The sequence below is a fragment of the Apostichopus japonicus genome, chromosome 9 (assembly GCF_037975245.1).
Source record: "Apostichopus japonicus isolate 1M-3 chromosome 9, ASM3797524v1, whole genome shotgun sequence".
NCBI lineage: Eukaryota > Metazoa > Echinodermata > Holothuroidea > Aspidochirotida > Stichopodidae > Apostichopus > Apostichopus japonicus.
Window position 1 is genome coordinate 31,081,248 of NC_092569.1, and position 22,742 is coordinate 31,103,989.

Here is a 22,742-nt window from a genome sequence, read left to right on the forward strand (position 1 = left end):
ATATATATTCATTTGCCTTTGTCGTTTACCTCCATTGCATTAACATAAAGTCTGTTCAAAGTATCTCTTTCGAGATCCGGCTTTAGGAATCACAAATGATTTTCGAGTTGGATAGCATCATGTTTGATCTCTAGAGTAGGGCAAAATATGTCACCAAAAACAGAACTAGTATTGTTCGATATAGGTGACAAACGCCTACAGTGGAATTACAATCTTCCTTACCGGTTTCGAACCTCTGGACATACAATCAGCGTCCATAGCCTAGTGGTTAGGGTGTCCGCGTACAGAGCGGGAGGCCCGTGGTTCGAATCCCGGTGGAGGCTGAAAGTTTTTTCACTGTTCTTGATTTTCCAACTCATTACGATTTTCATTTATATATATTCATTTGCCTTTGTCGTTTACCTCCATTGCATTAACATAAAGTCTGTTCAAAGTATCTCTTTCGAGATCCGGCTTTAGGAATCACAAATGATTTTCGAGTTGGATAGCATCATGTTTGATCTCTAGAGTAGGGCAAAATATGTCACCAAAAACAGAACTAGTATTGTTCGATATAGGTGACAAACGCCTACAGTGGAATTACAATCTTCCTTACCGGTTTCGAACCTCTGGACATACAATCAGCGTCCATAGCCTAGTGGTTAGGGTGTCCGCGTACAGAGCGGGAGGCCCGTGGTTCGAATCCCGGTGGAGGCTGAAAGTTTTTTCACTGTTCTTGATTTTCCAACTCATTACGATTTTCATTTATATATATTCATTTGCCTTTGTCGTTTACCTCCATTGCATTAACATAAAGTCTGTTCAAAGTATCTCTTTCGAGATCCGGCTTTAGGAATCACAAATGATTTTCGAGTTGGATAGCATCATGTTTGATCTCTAGAGTAGGGCAAAATATGTCACCAAAAACAGAACTAGTATTGTTCGATATAGGTGACAAACGCCTACAGTGGAATTACAATCTTCCTTACCGGTTTCGAACCTCTGGACATACAATCAGCGTCCATAGCCTAGTGGTTAGGGTGTCCGCGTACAGAGCGGGAGGCCCGTGGTTCGAATCCCGGTGGAGGCTGAAAGTTTTTTCACTGTTCTTGATTTTCCAACTCATTACGATTTTCATTTATATATATATATATATATATATATATATATATATATATATACATATATGTGTTTAAATATTAATACATATATACATTTGCTATGCATATGTATTTTGCATTCTGCCAGTTGTTTCAAAGCTCGACTTAAAACTGCTTCTTGTGTGATAATAAATAGACCTCTGTAACGGACTTAACAAGTTGATGTGCTGTTCACTAAAAATTCATTGTTTTATTCTCTTAAATTTAAAGATGCAGTACAAAATTGGATACCAAACAAATGAACCATAATGTACTGTTAAACGGGGAGGGAATTTGCAAAAGAAAGTGTAATGGTGAATAAATACATGTAATCAAAGGAATTATCTGTGTACAAAATATTGACCAATAATGCAAAAAATATGTTTCAAAATGTTACTGTTGAACGAGCCGATAGCTGACTATAATCATAAGCATAATCCTAATATTTTCTAAGAACACACGTGGTAAAAAGTCAGCTCAGATGAACAGTTGGGTTACTTTAATATGTAGAAAACACGAACAAGTGTTTTTTTTTTTTTTTTTAAATCGAAGTGAAAGAAATGCTAACTTCAAAATTTTTAACCAATGCAAAATTATACAAGTTAATAATAATTGACTGAATTTTAAGTTGAAAAATGAATTTGTTTTAATTAATGTTTCAGAGACTTACCCGAAATCCATTTGAGTTCAAAAGCAGCAATACAGCTAAGACGAAAAAATGTTTTCTTCGGAGTTCTGCCATCGTTACCAAATTAAAAGGAGAAATTCACACAAACTAAATGAGAGACTTGTTGACCTTCTGTGACAGTCAAAGAACTAAGGAAGGAGAAATCGTTACTCAAGGAAGGACCTTCATACGTACGGATGTCCATTAAATACATGTACATTAATGGCTAGTCACATTCAAAATACACAAGATATGTTGTATGCAGTATAGTATGTCTCATATGAGCATCTGTTCATATAAGTGCCATTACTATAAATGGACAATTTTGGGCTAAATTTTACTTAAAAAGTCTATTATTTCGAAATGGTAGTTAGATTTTTAGAACTCGAAAATCAAGTAAGAGAATACGACAAGAATGGTTATTTACATCGGAAATATCAACGTATCTGTTCTTTGAACCATTATTTAATTAAATCAGTATATAGCATAGCATTGTATTTAGTGTTCCATATGTTTTAAAAAGCAGTAAGTCGACTATGGAAGGTCGCTCGGATTCGAGCAATAGTTATATCAACCAGTAGCATCTCTCGAGTATCAAACGAATCGCAGAAACAGTATAATGCTGTACGCCTTTCAAAAGGGAGATTAATTATTCTTCGCGATGTGATCACAGTTTGCATGTGAATGGTTTTGACCCTTGTTTGATTGAAATTTAGGACAGTTAACATTAAGTTTGTTACAATAATAATTGTGTTTGTTTTCGCATTGTTTACAATATCACACATGCAGTGAACCGTAGAAGCGTTACAATGGCCCGTTTATGATCTGAAACGTGATCTATCCATTCCTTGTAAACTTGATGAAGACCTTGGTTTTATTTGATTTTATTGAACTATGTTAACTGCTTAAAAACACTACAGATGTAATGAAAAAGGTCATATCTACAATTATCCGTAATTGCATGTATAGGTTACAATATGCTACACAACGCGGCACGCAACTGATACACAGAACGGTATCACAAACAGTATGATTTCACATGATCTACAATCCTCGACAAAAATGATGGGACAGTATGAGCAGCAACGAGCGATATTGGTTTAAGCGCACCCCTTCCCCCCGTTCAATGTTGTAGCCAAAAGCGCTCAGAAACTGCAACATTGATACGGGGAGTGGGGTGTCCCATCTATTTTTGTCGACGATTGAATCCTCGACAAAAATGATGGGACAGTATGAGCAGCAACGAGCGATATTGGTTTAAGCGCACCCCTTCCCCCCGTTCAATGTTGTAGCCAAAAGCGCTCAGAAACTGCAACATTGATACGGGGAGTGGGGTGTCCCATCTATTTTTGTCGACGATTGTAGCCACGTAGCACTGTTTAATCTGATGACATCAAAAGGAAATAAATAATGAAGTATCAGTAAATTATGCTATCTGATGCTTACTACACTAAAACTAAAGCGTATTATGATAGACCTTAACGATTATCTGTGCAGAAAAATCAGAGTTTATACTTAGTTAAAGAATTTAATTACGTCCATACACCTTCCTAACATAAAGTATTAGCGGTATGTGACCAAACTGCATTCAATCAGTGGCGACAGAGGATCATAGCTAAGTATTTGTACGACGAGTTTACTTCAAACGTTCCAATCGTTATTTCCTGTAATTTAGTAGATTTCTATTCTCATTTTTTTTCTGAGAATAAAGCTTGTTTCGGGGTTAACGCCTTTTAAAAAAAAAAAAAAAAAGAAGAAAGATATGAAATGGGGTTGTAGGCGGTTTTACACTATCTAACGCAACGTAGTAGCCAAGAACCTGAAGTATTTTTAAGGGAGGGCCCGAAGAACATGAACTTATAGCATGCTCCTCATGGTGAAACATAATTGCACCTATTAGGTGAATTGAGTGTACTTTTAATAGTAAGAAAGACTAGCGTAGGTTCTTATGACCAACTAGACCGGTTTCTGCTCTCAACTTTTATAGGAGGAGCTTCATCAGTAGTAAGCCTTTGAATATTTTATATTCGGCATGAGCGTCTCGTTCTCAAAATGCAGCTATTTTCTGTGCACGAGTTTTTATGGACTCATAGTGCATCTATAAGAGCATCTAAAAGAGCTTCGTGTGAACCTTGAGTCAGCTGATTCTTCGTTAGTACGAAACCTTGAGTTACCAAGTAAATCTTTGAGATTTGGGGCCTTTTTTATAGGCAAGAATCGGTTCATTTGGAAACAGTTTGGATAATTCCGCGTGTTGCGAAATTAAGTGCCAATGTTTCAAAAGTGCTTTTTTTCAAATGCGTGGTTTTGATGTTGGGTGTGTAGGTAAGTTTGAACACCAGTGGTGGTTCCTTTTGTTTAGTATTGGTAGTGAGGTATTGCCTACGGTTTTCAAACTTTATGCCTTTAGCGGCTGTGGCAATTTCCTCTTTCTTATAGTTACGGAGTAACAGTTTCTCTGTGAACGCATTCTTTTTCTCTAAGAAGTCAGTCTCGTTGTTACAGAGACGTGCGTATCGTAATATTTCCCCTTTAATGAAGCCTTTAAAAGTGGCAAGTGGGTGTGCAGAGTTCCTGTCGAGGTGTTGGAAGGTTTCCGTGGGTTTGGTGTGGACTTTAGTGTCTAATGACCCATTGGTTTCGAACCTTGTACCTTTGAAGATTTTCAAATCTAGGTATGTTACCTCGGTGTTTGATATTTCTACCGTAAACTTTAAGAAGCGGTGAATTTCATTCAACCTTTTTACCAGGTGTTCAAGTTCCTGATGTGTACCGTCGTAGAGCAATAGAATGTCATCTCTATAGCGGAGCCATTTTAAGATTTTATTATCTGTCGGTAAAATCTGGTTTTCAAGTCTATGCATGACGATATCGCAGATTTCCGGAGAGGCTTGGCTACCCATGGCGCAACCGATCTTTTGTAGATAGAATTGGTTATTGAACTCGAAACAGTTTCTTGTTAAGATGAGTTCAATTAGTTTGCGCATGGATATGGAAGATATTTTATTTATTCCATATTCGCTTTGTTCCGTCTTTTCATAGACTTCTTGACATATATCTAATGCCTCCTCTTGGGGAGTATTGGTATACATGGCGACGACATCGAGTGTAGCGAGTACTACCGTTTTTGGTAACGGGGTGGCTTCCAAAATTTGCAGAATGTGATTTGTGTATTTCACATAAGTGCTTTGTTTTATTACAATAGGAAGCAAGAAATAGTCCACAAATTCCGATATTTTTTTCGGTCGGTGATCCGTTTCCACTTATTATCGGTCTACCGGCAAATTTTGAGTTAGCCGGGGGTGCTTTATAAATTTTTGGTAGCACATATATGACCGGTGTGCGGATCTTGTGGCTATATGGTGACAAGTACTCGAAGGTGCTTTTATCGATCTCTTTTGCAGAGAACATATCAATTAGTGTTTCCTGGACTAAACTTTTAGTTAGAAACGTCATATCACTTTTTAACTTTTCGTAGTGGTGACTAGCTAATTGCCTTTCAATTTCGGCTTGATAGTCTGAGTGATTTAATATAGCATTGCCTCTACCTTTATCGAAGGGTTTGACAATAATAGAACGGTCGTTTTTAATTGCATTTAGTGCAAAACGTTCCGCCTTATGCGTGTGGCTATTGGCGTTTCGGATAGTAACACTTGCCAATTCGGTTTGTGTTGCTTCCACAAAGTCCTCTAGGTTTTTATTAAAAGTCATGTTAGGTGACCATGTAGAGGGTAGACGGAATTTTGTAATCCCTTTTTGCATTTTATTCTGCATGATGAAGCGGATTCTCATTTTTCTTTTTAGGTCTTTTAATGACTTGAGAAGATCACTTCGTTTAGGTTTTACTGGAGTTGCTATGAACTTCAGACCTTTTCCCAACGCAATAAACTCTATATTGGACATGTTTCTGTCTGATTCTTTACGAACTTTTTTAGTGTTTCTGCTTCTTTTCGAAGATTTTGGGCTTTTGAGTGACTACGTATAGTCTGTAGCTCCCTGTTGGTGGTGCGGAATTTTTAGGAGCTTTTATTAGCTTTCACTGAACGGACATATTTGCGTCTTTTAGATGACGATGAGAGAGGTTGAGAGAGAGAAAGTACATTTTGCATGTTGGAGGAGAGGAAAGTAGCTCTTTCTGGAAAATTTGTTGGCCCTAAAAAGGGCCGTTTTTCTCGAGCAACTCCTACTTCTACCTTTTATGACATCAAAAGGAAATAAATAATGAAATATCGGTAAATTATGCTATCTGATGCTTACTACACTAAAACTAAAGCGTATTATGATAGACCTTAACGATTATCTGTGCAGAAAATCAGAGTTTATGCTTACTTAAAGAATTTAATTATGTCCATACACCTTCCTCACATAATTATTAGCGGTATATGACCAAACTGCATTCAATCAGTGGCGACAGAGGATCATAGCTAAGTATTTGTACGACGAGTTTACTTCAAACGTTCCAATCGTTATTTCCTGTAATTTAGTAGATTTCTATTCTCATTTTTTTTTTCTGAGAAGAAAGCTTGTTTCGGGGTTAATGCCTTTTCAAAACAAACAAATATATTGCTTTTCAAGATAGAAAGAAGTTTATAAATATGTCTATAGCTACATGTGTTTTTCTTTAGTAAGAACCGTTTTGAAATGTGTGTATCGTAATTTTGATATACTATTTTTTCTGTCTTTTCTATTTTTCTTTACTTTTAACCTAACAATATATCTATCGTTCAATCATGCGATTGATAATTTCTTGGCTTAAAAGGATATAACCGACTATTGATTATAGCTCAAGACAGATCCACATAGGAGCAAAAGTTTAAAGAGTAACTTAAGGCAGAATTATTGATGTAAAACAAATTGCAATTGCTTTTTGTGATTTTAAGATACTCTTTAAAATATTCTAAATCTCTCCAAGATAGTGGGTTGGTTCTAACTGTTCAAAAATAAATATTTATTATTAATCCATTGTTTCATCAATAGTAACAGCTCATTCCGTTTTAACATCATATCATCAACAGAACATCTTTGGATGACATTCTATATAATTCGTCATGGTTATTGTGGCAATCAAATTCGTATGTTTTTTAATTAAGTTTTCTTGTAATTGACAAACTGTTTGATGGAATAGGATGTCCAGCCATTTTAATTGATGAGCCGCGAAGAATTTAAAGGGTCAGTACTCATCAAAAGTGACACATAAATACAACCTGGATATAGATAAGAGTGAATCGCAACAAATTAAAACGTATCAACATCATGTGTGTGTTATCTTAACACTGTCAATCAAATAAACTCTAAATATGATCATTGCTTTTTTACACAATGATAACATACATTTCCGCCATTTATGTCTGTTGTACATCAGCTTTGTGTGCTTTGTGGAAGATAGACAGTATCAGAAATATGCTAGATCAGAGCGCAACTGAAAAACTTATTTATGCTTTAATTACTTCCCGCCTTGATTATGCAACAGTTCAATTTTTGGCCTAACTTCACAGGAAGTCAAAAATTACAGCACATTCAAAATTATGCTGCCCGCCCCGTTACAAGAACAAATAAATTTGAGCATATACCACCCATTTTCAAAGATCTTCATTGGCTTTATGTCCAGCAGTGCGTTACTTTTAAGATTTTATGTAATACACATAAAATTCTTCATAGTGTAGCACCGGTCTACCTGGAGGAGCTTGTGACGTAATAGTTTCTATGGTGAGCGTGCTATTTCGACCTGTGCACCACGCCTATGGAATAAGCTTCCACATTAACTTACCTTTGTGGACGATTTTTATCTTTTTAAATCTAAATTGAAGACTCATCTCTTTGAAGCGTATTTTAATCAGAATTGTTTATGTATTGATTTTGTACACAGTATTCTTATTCTTGTATCAGAAAGTTTAGCTTTTCTAATGTTTACTGAATTTGATAATTTTATTTCATTGCTTGCAATTTATATGCTGTGCGACCCGTTGAGATGTTAATACATGTAACGCGCCTTTTAAGAATATATTTACATTACACAACATAAAATTCACGCATAAGCTTTTGCAAACCTCTGAATTATCGTAAATTTGGATCACTTTAAACCAATTTGCCACAAACTTTACTTGGAATAATTACCGTATCTTATTTCCATGTCAATAAGTTGCCGACTGAACCTAAAGGTCTGTATTGTCCCTCACTGTAACGCTGGTAAGCGGTGGCACATACACTGGTGCCACTGTTGTATCAATGGACTTATTCAGTTTTCCCGTTTTAAGGCTTATCTCGTACTATTCATTATTCCTACCTTTATATAAATTAAAACTACTTTCATAAGTTCACCGCATTTACTAATGTTACCTCCGCCAATAGAACACACATACTACTTGTTATTTAGGCATAACTTATGAAAAAAAGAACCGGCGATAAAGATTGTGGTAATTTGGTACATGCTGAGCTATATCAAATTTAATGCTTCACCTAATAATCAGTAAATATGAATACTTAGTAAAGCAATATATTACTTTGTCCAGATACATTTCGTGTTAGTATTAAAGTGAGTTGTCATAAGATCTTGTGATGTTTTTTATAAAATTAACTCAAAGAAAATGTTTGTGTTATTGGATTTCTTTTTCAACAATGAATTAACATTAATGTTTAGGCCTGCTCAAAAGAGTCAATGTCATCATTGATGTAGCCTTAAAATTATTTTCAAAAATTTAGCAAAGTTTGAAGGTGAATATCCTGATAACACAAACGGTTACGAACATATTAAGCATTCATGTTTTTTTTTCTTGAACGCGAGTGATCAGGTCAAAAGAACTGCCTAACGTAATCCTTTAGGACACATCCTGTATATTTTATGGGATTTACAATATTTCATATTTTCTGTGGTACTGTTGTAAAATTACACTACAATGTACGTGCATGTGTTTCTAAATGACATGACTGTTACTGCATGCTGAAAAGCCATATAACACTACGCTGTTATATTAAAATCCCATTTAATCCAATCCTACCCTAATGAAATAACGTTATGTTCTCCCTACCATGAAACTTAAGTATGGAAGAAGTTAACACCCTTTATAGATCATAATAATGACTAAAATTTCTATTCAACAATTATACTAATAGAGAAAAGAAAAACATGCGAAGACATTGAAAACAATTATGTCTACACATTCAATGTAACAGTTTGGCTACACGAGTACGTTTCGTGTTTAAATTAAAGAGCCCCCTCTATTTACTTCTGGAGGGTTTACATGTCAGAGCCATCATCCCGTGCTTTTAATTGATAATAGTTTAATCAACGTATTCCTATAAATACTTAAACAACATTCAACACATTATTAACGTAATCACTTATTTCATATTTTAAGTTGTCGGAATCTTATAAACGTTCCAGCGGTCTTCCAAAAATTCCCCCTTTCGGCTATGTTATTTTTATTTTTAATGAAATTTGTAGTTTCCCAGGCTATTCAATTTGCCTTTCTTTTCTAAGATTGACAAAGTCTGAATGAAAGTGCAAGGTTGATATGATATATCAACAAAAGGTACGAGACTGTAGGCAAGAGGTCTAGTACATACATTAGTAACTGCACTATATTTGTAACATGACCTGTGTATGTGTACGAGTAAAAATCCTATATTGTGATTACGACTACAGGTAGTTATGCTAGAATGATATTACGTAATAACTACAAGTCTGCGTATGATTGCCATTTAGCACAATACATACCAGCATTTCCACTGTAGCCACCCAATGACAGTCGGTATTTGTCTCTCTCGTTACTGATACTGAAATATGAATAACTGCTGTGGTATGTCGATCCTTCCGTGTTTGTCTTTTCTATTAGGAGTTGGTAGGATTTTTGGTTTCTCAATTTGTATATTTTATCGTTGCCAATCCAATGATCTCCTGTTGGAATTCCAAACCCATTGTTGTACTCATTCCAGTTTCGATAAAAGCTGACGGAACTACTTGTACGTCGTTGCAAAATCTACAAAGGGAATCAAACAGTTTATATATTGCAAGTGAGTAATATATGAAATGTCTCATTGTACTACAATAAGTAAGATAAATTAATTGGTGAAGGTCAATAATCAGATTTGTTTTAAACTGATAGAAAGATGGATCAATTTAATTAGATAATGCTATGATTCACTTCTAATGTTAGTGAACGAAGTCCTTTCATATAAGAAAATAAATGTTAAAGCATTTGCTTGTCAATGGCTAAACTCACTGTCCATCCCCCACTAGACAATTCACAAAAAACTTCAAACCCGGAGCTTCTAGGGGGATAAATGGTATATTTCTCGTTATTTCTTCTACCCGCTGTGTAAAGATCAGAACAATCTCTTGGTCCACTGCGGGTACATGTAACACCATCACCTTCAAACCATTCGTTACAGTAACATCTACGGACATCATTCCGCTCCTCGCAGGAGCGTCTGCACTACAACTGTACCTCTCACTTGTTGATAAGCTACTGTTGCAGGTTATTCGTAAGGAACAGTCAGAATTAATGTATGATTCACCTTCCTGGAAAGATAAATGTTAGACGACATATTCCAAAGGTAGTAAAATATATGTTAATTTGTTACAGTTTTAACGACTTTTGATGTAACACTGGATTAAAACTAAGATACGGTCATGAGCGTTTTAAATATATTAGGTAACATTCATCGTTCTGGGTGTATCATAATTGCGTTGCCATATCTATGTATTTTCGAATAGTCTAAATGAATTACAGGCAAAGAGTTTAAGATACCCTTAAAGAATCGTACTGACCCTCACTACCATTCTTTTGGCAGCAACGAAGCAGTTGTGGGTGCACGTTATTCCGTCTCCTTGGTAGTTTTGATTGCAGTAACATTTACGTACACCGTTCCTTTCATCACAGGTTGCGTGATCACTACACTGGAATCTCGCGTCTATAATATGGCTGTTACTACAAGTTGATCTTAGTGTACATCTTGAATTGATGTAAAACTCGCCTTCCTAATTTCAGATATTCAGCAGAAAATAAAATCTAATAAATTAATAATGGCCAATGCAACATTTGCCCGACTGTTTTATGAGGTATTTGGATCGGACTCCAATGTCCTCGATTGAGTGATTTGCTAAACGAAAATAATAACTGAAACATGTTGCATTCACAGGTTTATTGCAACTGAACACTAAAGTTACAATTATTTCTAATCGAAAGACTTTGGTAAAAAGTAATCATGACTTTTTATTTAATATTTAAAAGAGAATGCACACCAGTATGAGTAGTATTATGATTACCTTCTAAATGTAATACATCCCTTCACTAACAGGTTGCCTGCAACGGCGACAGAAGCGGGGTCCATGGCCTCTGCGTAACCGCAATGCACACGCCACAGGGTTATTATCTGTAAATGTATTGCGATAATCGACAAGTTTAACAGTCATAATTAATGTAAGTTTCACTCGCCAGGGAATGATAAATGTTAAACGACATATTCCAGTGAAAGGAAAATCAAAGTTTATTTGGTGCAACGCTTGATAACGCTGTTTGGGTAAAACTACTATTACTACTACTATTAAATGGTCGTGACTGTTTTAATTATGTTAGGTAAAGTTCATTATTCAGGGTGTAGTTGCTTTGGATGCCTCATTTTGCTAGGTATCAATAAGAAGACGTTTGCAAGAACAAGTAAAACGAAAAAGAAGTGAAAATCAATATCAACAATAATCATGATAATTAATAACAGATGTAATAAAAAGAAAGGTCAACCAATTGAAATCCAAGATTTTAAGTTACAGTGTACTTTTTAGATTATATATAGTAAGACTTGTGAACGGCATCGAATAAACTTACTGCTAATACGATGCCTTCCCCTTGAACGTAACAGCCACATTGCTCTATAGGTATGCAGCTGTCTCCAATAACCATGTGGTTTTCTGGACAAAGACATATCTCTGGTTCCGCTGGATCCGGTATGACACAATCATTTGGATTCTCACAAGTTCTTTCACATGTATTGTCATAATTATCCTTGTTGGATGAGCACCAGGTAAAGTTTAAATCTGGGAAATTGAAACCACAACAAGTTAATACTAGCTTGAAGTGTTAGCCCACTGTCACAACATTACGTTATTAGCGATCGTGTTACCATCGTATTGCTCTGGCCGCTCGGAACCTGTGCTGATTGTTAACATAAGATTAAATGTAAGCCGGATTTTTAATTGTTAAGGCTCATTCAGCTTATACTCATTTATGTCACACACACATATAATATTACATTTTCAAGTATTCGACTATTGGAATCAATCAATATAGTTGTGTATGAAAATCATTTCCTCTATTGAAACTTTCATTTAAGCATTCTTCAGTTTCCGTTTTGAGAGCAAAGATTTAGAGAAAATATTTTAAAAAAGTCTAACCTGTTACTCCATCGACAACACCAAGACTTGTTATATAATAATTCCCCTATTCATCGGCTATGCGAAAGTTGTCGTATGTCAAGGAATATGACTGGCCTGTATAATTCTCTAGCTCGATGCGCAGCTCGTAATTCTTGTGGTTTATCAAGTGAGCTAACTTTTCATTACCTATCAGAAATTCACTGCCTAAGAAACCAATTCCGTTTATGTATTCGTCCCAGGTTCGATTAAAACCGATGGATCCATCAAAACGTCGTTGTATGACCTGAAAAATTAAAAAAAAAAAGGTAGAGAACTATCGGATAATTTTCATTATAGTATGATCTTAACCTTATCGCCAACATTTGTGGCTCACCTCAATAAATACGAATAGCTTAGAAAATATTTGAAATGTTGCGTTTTATCTTATCCTAACACATATCTAGATTACTAGCCTAGTTGTACAGAGAAAAAATAAGTTTTATAATCGTATTCAAATTCAATGTAATTACTCAAGGTAGTTTTGTTTCAGATATTAGGCTTCAAATATTCGTACATCGTACAAGGGTATATCATCCGACACTGTTAAACTAATATTGACTGAAAATTATAATGTGTCCTACGAAGTGTGTCTAGTACTAGGCTAGTTGTACTCGAAAGTAATATATTACAGTAAGAGTAATGCGAAGTTAGGAACAATGCATAGTCTGAACACCTTCATTTACGTAATATTTCAGCATGAGAAAAATAAATACCTACCAGTTCAAATATATGTAATAAAGGCTCCAGCCAGGCCTAGTTACATTAATACCCCGCCACAATTTACCTGCACCCTGTAGGCCTAGGTGGCTGCTAGGTGGCTACGTTCTTAAATGGCTACGTTCTTGATAACAATGAAATCGTAGCCACTACCCCTACTTCCCTCTGACTCGGAATTATTTTCTACTGTTCCCTGTAAAAAATGGTACACACAAATGAGAAAGATGCAACTGGACCCACCCTAGCCACTCTTCCTATACATTCATATTTAAACAATTTTTAAACATTTCTCTGTATCAAAAGATAGGCAGAAATGAGAATGCTGCAATTGGAGCCATCGAGCCACTCTTTCTACTCCCCTCACATATTTCTTTATTAAAAGATAGGCAGAAATGAGACCGATGCAATCAGAGCCATGGTAGCCACACTTTCTACTTCCCTCGGTCTTTAATAGAATGTAAAAGGATAGGCAGAAATAAAACCAAGCCATTGAAGCCACTATCCTTACTCCCCTCCGACTTAAATTTTTCTTTAACATTTGTTTGTATAAAAAATAGGCCGCAATCAATACGATGGAATTAAAGCCATCTTAGGCACTCTGCCTGCGACCCTCAGACTTAAAATATTTTTCATTATTTTCTGTATAAAAGGATAGGCAGAATTAATTACGTGTAACTGGGGCCATCATAGCCACTCTGTCTGCTCCCCTCAGACTTAGAATAATTTTCAACATATCTATGAAAAAGTTTCTGGGATAGAAGAAAAAAATGCCAATATTTGAAAGATGTTTATTTCAGTTTGTATTATCTCTGTTTAGACCAAGTGAGAACAAAAATTAGGAGGCCCTACTTTAATTATTAAATGGCCGCCCGACACATTTTTCGAGACTACCACCTGCCAGGTTAATTTTTAACTTTTTCCTTCAAAATATATAGACTCCCATGTGATGTACATACTAATAAACTATTTCCACATCATTGCAGAGTGATGCTGAAGTCTGTTGAAAAATACTATTTTTTAAATGATTTTTTTCCAAAAGAAGTTTTTTAAAGTATTGTAGTGATTTCAGTGTGGTGAGAACCTACATTTTCTCACATTAACTTGTTTACACCCATTGTAGTATATAACTTTAATGAAAGAGTCTTATTTAGTCTTTGTAATCTGTACTCCTGAGAATCTGTAAGTGTTACTTAAAAATCCAAATGAGCCATAAGAATAAGTGTTATAAGCATATCTTATCTTGATTTAAAAGCTTGGGAAAGTTTTACTGCATGCTCTTATAGTACTAATATTCTGCCCTCTCTATTGTCGCAACCCTGAACACTGCATTCCAAACCAAGTCAAATGACCCTACAAATTTCAGTATCAAAATTCAACCGTGCCTTTCAGCTCCTGTCTATAATATAATACAACAAATTACAAAGCTAAATCAACAATCAAAACCAGTAAACCATAAACACATGAACAAAAATGCTCATGACAACTATTTTCCAATTTCTTCACAGATAACAGGAAAACAAGTTTCAGCTGAAGCAACCTACACCATCATTCGCATAGATAACAAAGAGTAAGTTCAATTGACATAGATAATTTCATCATCACACATGAGCATTAGTGTCCTTCCTTACAAGAAAATTTACATCCTCACCAATCACCATATTTAATAGAAATTTGAACAAAACACCACCCTACTATTCAAGTTAAAATCATATATGGTTCAGTTGTAGGTTAACAGCAAATTGAAAGTTTTGGAAGAAAAACAGCCTTCCATTACCTTTGTTTTCACTTTCTGTAAAACAATCTGAAATATCTTGGTAGCTGCGGGCCATTAACAATAACTCCAATGTTCAACAATATTTTGTGATTTGTTCTCAATCTGGTGACCTCAAATTCACTCATATTAAAGCATTAAATGAAACTCTGTGAACCAAGATTCATATATATCATTTTTAGCTCATACCTACCGATTTCATGGTACAATGTTGAGGATTTATCACGATACTACTGTGGAAGTGTTACTTTTAGGTTGTTCATGAATTTAAGAATCAAAGGTCAACTAAAAGTCTTTTGTGGCCAGGGCCATGTCCCTATATTTTCAATAACACTCTTAATTGATGGCCTCCAAATTACCTTCGAAATAGTTGCCACTAAATGTTGACTGTATGTACGAAGTTACATGTTCACATCAAGTTTCACGCTGATCCAACAATGTCTGGTAATTTGACCTCAAATGACCCCTGGTGACCCTCGGAATTTTCAGCACGAAATGTGGACTACATGTACCAAGTTTCATGTTCATCCAGCAATGTCTAGTTTGAGCCCCAAAAATGCCAGGGCTTAAACACTTATAGGGCCCAAAGAGTTTTGATCTATGACACAAACCTAAAATATGTATCAAGTTTGATCCAATTCCATTCAATACTTTTTGAGTCATGGACGTTTGTTACGAACAAAGAACAAAAGAAAAAGGAACAGAACAACAGAAGGAGAGACATGATGAATTCTTAAGCTGCTCTCCCGCAACTAAAAATGTACCCTGGTTCATATTATATCTGCTCTGACCAGGGGACAGTAAAACTTGATTTGAATTTCAGCTTGAAACTTCTCCAAACATGCCTCTGTCACCTTTTCCTGATCGCTGATTATCAGTAAACATGCAAGTGTACCTTCCGAACTGTGTCCAGCAACCTTCTCCCTGTCCTTAGAAGGAGACACATTATCTTGAGTGTTTTCCTGTACCAAGAAAATAAATTCATCTGCCCTAGTTTATTTACTTTTATTTCTTCTCAAATTTCAGACTAGACAATATCTCCATCATCACAGAGTGCTGGAACACATTCGACATACCTTCCAGTCTGCTCGGAGTCACTGGCCTTGACATGACTCCGCTTCAATGTCAATTTACAGTGGAAGGAGACACGGTCAAGGAGATTCAGTTCGAATATCCTGTTAGTACAGCAGTATAGTTGAAAGTCCAAATAAGAAACTGATGACTAGAGGTTATTTCTGGACAAAATTGGCCCCTGGTTGACCGTTATTTGGTCATCTGTATAATCCCAGCCTTCTCGAAGTCATTGGCTTTGACCTTATTAACGTGACTCCGCTTCACTGTCAATTGACAATAGAAAATAAAGTCAAAGATAAACAGTTTACCTTGTTGCTACAGGTGTATAGTTAGCAAGTCAAAATAAGAAACTGACAACCAGGGGCTCGAGCCGAAGGAATCTATTCAATCATGAGTGCATGTGTGCGTGCGTGTGTGGGTATGTGACATGTGTGTGTGTGTGACATAAAGCTTGTAAGTAGGTTTTCTCGGTACTCCAAAAGTGGATTGAGGTCATACTTGGTACAGAAATTGCCCATCATTAGTAGACGATCTCTATAAATTTTGGTTCCAATATCATGAATATTTATGAGTGGGCAGGGCTTAGAGCGAATTCTCTAAAATGTTAATATCTCGGCAACTGCATGTCCGATTTTGATCAAACTTGTTTTGATGGTATTGGTAGGTGGTTTGGTACGTTTGTGTGAAAAGAAATTTCATCTCATGAAAATTCGGAAGGGGCGGAACGTAGTGCAATTTTGCTCATGACCAGACGTTATTTGTTTTTACAAAAGTAGCCCCTGTTATTTGGCCATCTAATAATAAGATTAAACATTCGTTTTTACAAACTATTACTGTTCCATTAGACACAGTTTTCCATAAAATGTAATACACTTCTTCATTTTGAAACTATATGCAAAAAACAGCTGTGTAAATACAAAGTGAAACATATTCATGTACAAAGTTTTTTACTGAAGTTATTCACTACATATCATAAATTCAGTCTTATCAAACTATCTATTTCCAAATAAAATATTTTCTATTCCTTGCCAGAGGCTCAAAGAATCTATGCAAACATGATTGTGTGTCAGGATGTCCTCCTGTAGGTATGAATACAGGTTCTACAAAACCTGCATTCTTGACTTCTGTTGAACATGCCATGTAACAATTCAGTAAATCTAGATAAATGGTATTTTTTCGCAAAAATGAGTATCTTAAGCAAGTGTACAACAATGAAACTTTCTACATACGGTTTGATACGTAGCCTACCAGACAACGTCAGCAGTGACCTCATTCTGTTTGTGAACACCACCATTCAAAAATGCGGTGTTTACAGATTTCTGGTTATTACGTACAGTATTCACATATACCTTTCATTATCTTGGGCAGTCTCAAGGAACTAGTCTACCCCTATTGTTTATTTATTGTTCCAGTAATCCAGTAGTAAGAGAGGTTAAAATGAATCTTTCCACATGAAGCACAGCTATGGTCAAACTTCATATTGGTGGACAGGTCCACGATCAGTGGCGGCTGTGCATGATATTTATTCAGAGAGAACAAACCGGAGGGGAGCTTTTACCTTCACAACATATAATTTTATACCTCCCCAGTCTTCTCAACCGATTCTTTCCCCCCAAATAGTACTTATTTATCATGTGTGCTGCAAAAGTCACCTATATTTCAACTAAAAAATGTACATCACCTTGCCGACATGTAATATCCAACACATTCCTGCCATTTAGTCTTTAGACAAACTATGACATTGTTATTGTTTTAAGTTTCTTATTATATTCCTTTTACATCATTTGTTCTTCTTTATTTTTATGTTTATAGTTCTATCAGCCATTTCTAGCACAGTGTTGAAATAAAACGAGCCTATAAAACAAACAATAACGACTATGTCATTTCTGTATATTTTAATATGTTGAAAATGCTGAAAATTTGAGGTCAAATTACTAGACATTGTTGGATCAACATTAAACTTACCTTTAGCCAACATTTCGTGCTCCAAAATCGGGAGTTCATTTTACTAGACATTCATTCATGCTTGAATAGAATCCTCAAATTTGATTGGTCTTATCGTGAGGTTATCCAACGAATAATCAACGCTCTGTGTTTAACGCTATCGCTGGATGCACTCTGGCTTCGCTTGTATTAAACCCAAAGCGTTGATTATTCTATATATAACCTCACTCTAGACAGTGAAATAAATCCTAATTGTTAGATAAACATGAAACTTGGTACATAAGGTCATTGGAGCAAATTTGGTAATTATCATCAAAGTTCAGGAAGTATATCTTATTAACCGCAGCAGCTATATTGACATGGTTTGCTATATAGTTGTAGGCTCATTTGCTCTGGAACTGGTGATTTGCATGGATACCGATGAAAACACCACTGATAGCTGAACCAGGCGAGACACTTGAGACGGATCACTTTGATTTATTTCTCAAGAAATGTTTCAATAGCATTTTACATCGGTGGAAATAATATAGATGGAGATACAGCTGCATTGCTGCTATTGTTGTAGTTTATAACTGATTGTTAAATATTGCACACATAAACTGTTCCAGTACTGAGGTTTCTTAGTTCGTTTGAAAAAGAAAAAAAATCAGCTCTATTGCGTAAAGCTGCCATTTTTATGTTCACGAAAAAACCATCAACATGTTGACAAATTAAACGTATTTGTATTAGGAATTATGCTTCTTTCGAATATTACATCCAACAGATTTATCATATCAGTATAACGTTTTAAATATAGCAATTTGGATATTAAACGTATTCAAAAGTTCAACTATCATTTCCGTATGCATATTTGTTGTTTTGAAAAATCAAAAGTTGAACTTTATTCACTTTATCCTACTAGTTGGGCATTCATTTTGACGGAGAGATAAATGTTATATTCGAAAATATGAATAGTTTTATGAATTGACGGAACAAATTGTCATCGTGAAGAAATAACTTCGTTGTTTTTTGAAATTGTAATTCGCATTTTAAACGTCATGCTATATTTTCTTTGATAAACAAATGATTAATTCACAAGTAAATCATACGTTATTTTCCTTATAATAGGTTAATAGATACTTAATCGTATGTAGGGTTTCGAAACCCTTATGCTCTCGTTACAAAAACGTTCAGGCTTTGCACTCAAGATGGAGGGAAACATGTTGTATTTGAAACAGAATTGTGTGAATTTTGGATATATTTAAGTAATTATATTTAGACATTTCAATATGTATATATATTTTGTATTTTTCCAAGTGTTTCAGAGTTCTCCTCCAAACAGATTCGTGTTAATTGTAAATAGTTTAGCCTCTGCTAATGACATGTACAAGGTAGATGTTCTGCTGAGTAAAAAGTCTGTTGCAGATTTTCTCTTTACGTGTTTGTTTTATTCTCAGAAACTCAATGATGTCATTCCTAATTGGGTATCAACAAAATGGGACAGAATGGACCGTACGAATAGGAGGGACATTAAAAGAATATATAATGACAAGATATTAAATGCAATAAAGTAATAAAGATACAAAATGCTCGATAACGCACAACATTTGTAAAAAAAATATCTAAGTTTCAAGAAAGTTACCGTTGAAGAGAGCCGATAGCTCACCAATCGTAATATTCTCGGCAAATACTCGTGGTAACAAGTCAGCGCAGATAGACAGTTGTTTTATTTTATATGTTGAAAAGAGGACAGGTCATTTTTTTAGCTGAAGTGAATAAAAAATTGACACATTTTTAATTAGTGAAAGAAAATATACAAGTAAAATAATACTTTGAAGAAATTAAATTGATTAAATAAATGTTTCAGAGACTTACCCGAAAACCATTTAAGATTAAAAGCAACAACACAGAAAAGAAGAAAATATATTTTCTTCGAAGTTCTGCCATCGATCCAAAATAAAACAGATTAATTTTGCACGAAATAAAGGAGAAAATTGCTGACCTTCTGAGACAGTTAAAGAAGTAATGACGGTGAAATCGTTACCCGGGGAAAGTCCTTAATACGTAAGGATGTCCATGAAGACCATGTCATTTAACAGCTGTTTACACAATCTATGTTTTCAATCTAGTGTTTCCTATATCGACATCTGTTATAGTATGTAAGTGTCATTATTATTACAGAATAAACATGTGCTAGATTATATTTGACTAGAACAGGGACGTCGCTAGAGGGGAGTGTGGGGTGTCTCACCCCTCCCCCCCCCCTCCAATCTTGGTAAAACTATCGATAGTTGGAAAATTTGAGTGCGACATTCTGAATTTCCGACTGTCTCACTCTAATTTTTCCGACTGTCGCAATCTAATTTTCACATATTCTTGTAATTTGTGAGTGACCTAAATTTTTTTCGGTCACAATTGACCTTTGATCAGTCATATTTACGTTTACGTTTATTTAAGTTTTCCTTGTCACATTGAGAAATGTATCTCGCGATCCTTATACTCCACCATACAAAACTTCGTATGATTTTAAATACTCTAAAAAAAATGCCCAATAGAACTACTGTGCAACGTTCGCCAGCTACAATTCGGTTAATTTATGTATCAACTTTGCTATTGGGTGGGTTGACCTGGTTCGCTAGCTTCAAGTAAGTTCAGGATATACATTGCCTCTATGGTATACAATAAAAACGCTCAATGCTAATCAACGGAAGCTTAAAGGTGCCATCAACATAAGAAAAAATGTGCCCCATAAGTTGACATTTTTCAGTAAATTGTTTAGATAACAAGATAAAATCTTATAAATAAATCAGAAAAATGCTGGATTGCTCAGTTGTTTTAGCTGAGCAATTGAACAATTTTCTGCAAAATGTTAAATTAACAACTTATCGCATCTCGACATTTTTCTGCAAAATGTGTAATTGTTCAGTCACTTCATTCCAAATGCTCAGTTGGAATGAAGTGAGCAATTGAAATGTTTTCATGTGAGTGATAAATAGCCCCGACCCCCCCCCCCCCCAAGAAAATAATATTAAGCGTGCTAGTAAAAAGCACTGTATTTTTTGGTCATTCACTATGTCGTCGAATATAATTTGTTGAAATAAAAATCCCCTTTGTTACATTAACACAGCTTTTGTAGACAGTAGTCTGTGTCTCCCCTCAGCAGATAACTATACTCAGTTGCTTAATTGTTTAGCCAGAGTGATTAATAAGTTTGTGAAGTGAGGGCCAGTGATACAAATGTATCGACAAAGTATTTCCGCGCGCTACGCGCGTTCAACATGAGGATGTTGACGAGTAGCACGGGGGGAGGGGGGGCTACAAGGCAGCAGTCGGAATTTTCTGGGACCAAAACCTATCCAGTTGGAATTTCAGCCACTACACCACCAATCATCAGGCCTTAGCTACGTCCCTGATCTAGTCGTTTTATGCTATAGGTAGGCCTATAAGTATACCGGAACATGGCCTTTCTTCGTTCTCGGTTTGACGATTTGACGTTATGTAAAGAGAGTTTTGAACTGGAATCAACGGTACAGTACCTACTTAACTTCAAACACATAGCTAGTACAGTAACTTCTGATGCCACCTGTGACACATGTTACTACGGTTCATGTCCCAGACACATTGTACTAGTTATATGTATCGGATGGTTTTCCACATATCAGTCCATTATTTGTTACGATATCACTCATGCAGTAAACTGTTCAAATGATACGATTTACTTTAAATGAACATGAGCAGGGACTACCCATTCCATACACAATAAACACCATGATATTTATTATGATTTCAAAGTACCTTAACTGCTTTAACGTTACACAATCATTTACAAGGTAATGCCTTCTATTTTCCTTGCTAGTAAGTACCAGGTACTATATGCTAAACAACGTGGTTGACAACTTACGATACTGAACGGAATCTTATGGACGTATAAACCGTATGATATCACGTGATTGAGCCACGTAGCACTGTTCCACGTGTTCGATATGATGACATCACAAGGAAATACATCTTGAATGATGAAGAATCGTGGCTGGATTCTTTACTACATTGATACAAAGGCATATTGCCAGACGTTATTATCTGTGCCAAGAAATCGGAGTCCATAATTCTTGTGTTAAAGCATTTGCATACACCCTTCCTAATATAACCTAATAGAGGAGTATGACCTAGACGTTACGTTATATAGTAACACTACATGGTATCGATGGGTGTATAGTACATGGTGATTTGGTCAAAATGATACAAACATATGTCTTTAGTGTCTCTAATTATAATATTACAACAAGGAAGAAGACGATCTCAATGACAATAATTGTGACATATCGGAGAGCCATTACAACATACTGATTATAAATGATAAGCGTGTATTCAAACACATTTCTATTAATATTAAGAAAGTTCGCTAATTATAACTCATTGTTGGAATATTATTAAATTTCTCTCGTGTTTTTCACCATTTTTACCCATTTCGTCTAAGTGTTTTTATGTTTACTGTACAGAGTAGCCTATGAAAGTCCTTACCATTATTCGATTTTTTTATTCGATTTTTCGATCAATATAAATAAATGCCATTCCAAAGACGTTTAGAATGTTTCTACCTGCTTATGTTTGTGTTTTGTCCCACCCTCTAACACAGCAAACACCACTTTGAATATCTGGTAGCAATTTGGTAATACAATATTCGGCGTCCCATACTGCTAGCGATTCCTGTCACCGGACATATCGATTTTCACCGATTCTAGGATATAAAAATCAATATTCATGTATATGTGTCAATTATCAATCACATATATGTAAATAAAGATGTTTTGATTTCAAGTGTCGCATACGCCACCTTTGTATATAAAATAAAATTGTACAGTGATGAGTGGGATTGGGACACATTAGGAATATGGGATATTGGAAATGGTTCTGTTAAAGTTCTAAACAAAATATAAAGGAAGAGACCCCTCTGTTCGATTCCGGTGGGTATATGGATCGATGGACAACCTTTACAACATATACTCTATGAAATAATTATTTGTGGAGTTGATAAGCGGTTTTTTAATCATATTTATTCACCTA

The 22,742-nt window shown here is 35.4% G+C and overlaps 1 protein-coding gene and 1 long non-coding RNA gene across 2 annotated transcripts in view; one reads left to right on the top strand and one right to left on the bottom strand.

The window, feature by feature from the left end:
• The window catches only part of LOC139973426 (uncharacterized), a 33,938-nt gene extending 19,569 nt beyond the window's left edge, over positions 1-14,369 (top strand). The window contains exon 3 of the long non-coding RNA XR_011795210.1: positions 1,781-14,369. This is a non-coding gene — a long non-coding RNA (uncharacterized lncRNA). The remainder of the gene's footprint in view (positions 1-1,780) is intronic.
• Positions 1-22,742, bottom strand: part of LOC139973409 (uncharacterized) — a 158,225-nt gene that overhangs the window by 37,505 nt on the left and 97,978 nt on the right. The window lies entirely within an intron of this gene.